The following is a 4,414-nucleotide window of genomic DNA, read 5'->3' as shown; positions in this document are numbered from 1 at the left end:
AAAGTTTGTAAGCCCACTTGCTTTGAGCCATTAAAATTTAGATGGATTTAGGCCATGTCTGCAAAGAAAGCTATGCAAAGCAAGATATGTCCCACCCAATGCTTTGGAGTACTCAGGAACCAGTAGTCTTTGTCAAAAATCTGGAACCATGAAGAAAACTCCTCTCTGGGACGGAATATTAAAGGGAGCCTGTGAGTAGGCTGAAATGTTTGCTAGGTGACCACCTGGATCTACTTGTTGAGTAGAAGTGGGAGAAATGCAGCAATAAAGAGACGGATTGATTGGCCACTGACACCTGTGGACTTGGTTTACAGTGGGGGGAAAAGGGAGAAGATGAGAACGGGTTGACTGGTATAAAGTTCATGACCTAGCACAAGGGGTCTAGGCTTGTTGAGTATTAGTGAGAGCCCATGGTCTAAACGCAAGGCAACGAATGGGCACCCTGTGGAGGCTGAGTGAGGCAGCCCATATTGAGTTGACCAAAACCTGACCAGATGGAGATTTGTGAGCCTGTGAACTGGTGCATATTGTTGCTGACTTAATGGATGGCCTGTCTGGATTTGACTTTGCTTATGGATGCAGACTTCATAAGGTTCCAACAGGAATGAAGATTCTTCATGTCAAAAAATGATTGTCTTCTCAGAGAACTGGGTTGATGTAAGTGGGCAGTATATAAATTGGATACAAAAAATTGGGGGGATAAGGGCATGAAGTGCTTAGCTTACAAACTTTCATAGGTGAGGGAACATATTCACAGGATTATAGGATTAAGGTGTAGGTGTTACTTCATTTCAATTGTAAAGCTAAAGAATTATGTACAGGTGCCAGGTTGGCAAGGGGTGGATGGAGGTAGTTAGTTTATTGTGACAAACTGGCCAATAAACACATATGATTTTAATTGAAGGGCAGAGGGATAAATGGCTCAGTGAGCCTCACCTTTCTAGTTCTCAGGTCTCTTGCTTTCTGATGGTCAGACCGGAGTACAGCTGCCTTAGCCAGTTCCCTGCTTTAGCTGGCCAGGCTCACTTCCTGCAAGACATCCCTGAGGAGAAGCCACATGGACCTACCCCGATGCTGGAGCACTCGTGTGGAGACCCCTGCCAGTGCTGAGATGCTTACACATTCATTGACTCGGCTTTCCTCCTGCAGTCGGCATCATTGCGTCTGTTTTGTGAGATGAAGGAGGACTTTGTTGGTGTTGGACATATGGGTTACTGTTGGACTTGTGGGCTTGGGTAGCACTGGGTTGGGATGTTTTCTTGATGTGCACTTAACCTTTATATAAAACTCTCTCATACATGAGTTTCTGTGGGTTTTGTCTCTCTAAAATACCCAAATGTCTCTCTAAAATGTCCCCTTTGTTGCTGCCCCTCAACTACCAAGCATAGTATTCTTCTCCAGGAACTGGTCTCTCCTGACAGCATGTTCAAAGTATATGAGCAAAATAAAGAGCATTCTGGCTTTACTTGTTCAAAAACAGATTTGCTTATTCTTTTCGCAGTCCATGGCATTTTAAATATCCCTTGCCTGTGCCATAATTCAAATGTATTGTTTCTTCTACAGTCTTCCTTGTTCACATACACATGAGACAACTGAAAATACCATGGCTTGGCTCAGGCACATCGTAGTCCTCAAAGCATCATCCTTGTCTTTCAACACTTTCCAACGGTTTGATACAGCTTTCTTGCTATGTGGCCAAGAGGTGAAAATCGATAAGGTTCTAAAAGAAGAAAGAACCATGGAATAATAACAAGCAGAATCAGAAACTGGAGAAAGAGCCCTGGGGGCCTTTGAGATACCCCATGTCCTGCTGGCTGGATCTTGACCTGGGGTTTGAATTAGATCCCAGAGAAGCTCTAGAATAAATTCTCCTTTGGGGGTTAATGGGGTTAAATAGGATTTCTTTTACTTTAATCCAAAAGAATGCTCTTCATGTCATACCTATCATTTATGAGTCCTTTCTTTGTGAATCCTTTCCTAGCCTGGCAGAGAATAAAAATGTGATATTAACTCATTCAGGAAGCATTTATCGACAGTCTTGTGGGCGTGGCTGTAGGGCTCTCAGACCCTCAAGAGGAACAGACCCTAGGGAGCCATTCCATTGCACGGATCTTCAAGGAGCCAAGGTTGATATTTAACCCTTGGCTGAGTCCACCTCCGTTTTCATCACTCTCCCTTTGCTTCTGAATGGATTTTCCTGGCATCCCCAGAATCACACCTCTTAGTCTCAGGATTCGTTTTTATTAATTGAAAGAGGCTACATATTAATGCATTCCCTCAGGTGTGGCAAAATGGAAAGAGGATTCAACCTTTTGCTTTCTGAGGAAACATGTTTTCAAACACCAAAAAATAATTCATCACCTTTATATCATACTCCCAAAAAGCAAACTACTCAATCACAGATCACTCAATGGATTGAACTCTTTTTACTCCAAATCTGTGTGGTTATAGAGCCTGCATCCTTATTCGTAAAGTAGGGCTTTTATGAAGCCACGAGACTTGTAAACTGTTTTTAATATCTAAAAATAATTAGTTCATTATCTGCTCGGTGACCAACCCAAGGGCTGGTTGGTTGATTTTGTGCCCCTTCCCCCTCACCGGCCCCCCTCGTTGCTACCAACTTCCTTTCTATAAAACCCACCTGGGTTTGACAGATAACATTGTGCCTGGTACCCCAGGCCACACAGAGTCCATAAAGAAATGTCCCTGGTTACTTTGCATTGAATCTACAAAATGCACACAGTTTTGCCTGGCAAGCTTTTAAAAGGCTCCTCTTGTGTCCGCACTATGAATTCTGTTGTCACGGTGGTGTTTTACCGCCCAAAATAAACAGTTTTGTGGTAAATGATTAGTAAGAGCAGACTGTGCAGCTCCACGGGAAAAAAGAAGAGAACAATAAAGAGTCAAAAGCCAGCCTTTGGGGCACTCCTGGGACTCCCCCTGCAGTCCAATTACACACCCCACTCGCAGCTTGGCAGTCCTCCTTGTTTTCAGAAGCACAGGCCCAATTACTGGGCCCCAAGCAGCTACATTCTGGAGCTAACATGATTTACAGCCAACGTTTCCGTGGCGCAGTACGTGTTCCTCTCTGCTCAACAAAAGTTCTCAGAGCAGGACTGCACACCGAGGAGGGAAAACAAAACACGGGGAACAGGCGTGCAAACGGATCTCACACACAAAGCCAAATGCAAATGAGAAGAAGCACAGCAGTCTTTGCACGCAGGCCCCTATTCTTCCGGAGTCAGTGCCGAATGCATATTTAGAGACACCCTGGAATATCACCAATTTAGAATGTATTTTTTGCCTTGGTGGCAAATGCTGTTCTGCTACGGTGTTGTTGAACAATAAACCTAATTCACTTATGAAAGGAATAAAAACAACCAGTTGGTTTATTTTGCTTTAGTAATGGCTCTGTCAGACCAAGGGAGCCCACCAGCAACAGGCTGCAAGCCAAAAGGCTGGCCATTCGAGCCCACCCAATGGCTCTGCGTCCAACAGGATCACAACCCAGACAACCTTATAGGGTAGTTCTACTCTGTCACACACAGGGCCCCCATGAGTCAGGGCTGTCTCCATGGCAGCCAAGCACAAGAGACCAGATTGACTATTAGAGACTATTGTTTGCATTGTTTCACGCTCAGCCATCAAGAGTATTTGGAGTAAAGGGATGGAAATTTACTTTTAAAAATAACACAGACCTCACTGCCATCTAGCCTATTCTGATTCATGATGACCCTGTAGGATAGACTAGAACTGCCCTTTGGGTTCCCAAGGCTGTCAATGTCTATTGGAGCAGAAAGAGCTGCTGGTGGGTTCAAACTGCTGACCGTGGGATCGGCAGCACCAAATGTAATTCAAATGTCAACGAAGCCTGACATCTTGTCTCACACCAAACCTGGAGGGAGAGGCTTTCCTCTCTCAACCAAGTAATGCCCACCACAGAATAAAGGAGGAATCTACCCAACACAATTGCCTAGAATCCCAACCCTTTCTTTCCTGACTTGTGACTTTTTACTCTTTCAGTTCAGAATTCCACCTTTGCAATTAAGAAAACACATACGATGAGGGGGAAAAGCTTGAATTCTAAAAATCCCCAGGCTCAGTAGTTTGCCACAGAGGGGCAAGGGCTTTGCTTTCACCCTCAGCCTTGGCCCCATCCCAAAAATCATTTGACAATGTCTGGAGGCATTTTTCGGTTTTTCGGTTGTTGCAACTGGAAGGGTATTATTGGCATCTAGTGAGTAGAGGTCAACAAGGTGGTTAAGAATCCTTCAATACACAGGACAGCCTCCCACAGCAAAGAATTATCCAGCCCAGGATGCCAGTTGTCCTGAGCCCAAGAAACCCTGATTTAAACATCTTTTTTTTAATTATCATTTTATTGGGGGCTGGTATAGCTCTTATCACAATCCAT

The sequence above is a fragment of the Echinops telfairi genome, unplaced genomic scaffold (assembly GCF_000313985.2).
Source record: "Echinops telfairi isolate 266 unplaced genomic scaffold, ASM31398v2 ScPeMD7_11;HRSCAF=52, whole genome shotgun sequence".
NCBI lineage: Eukaryota > Metazoa > Chordata > Mammalia > Afrosoricida > Tenrecidae > Echinops > Echinops telfairi.
The sequence above is the reverse complement of the archived record's forward strand: the minus strand, read 5'-3'. Positions refer to the sequence as shown.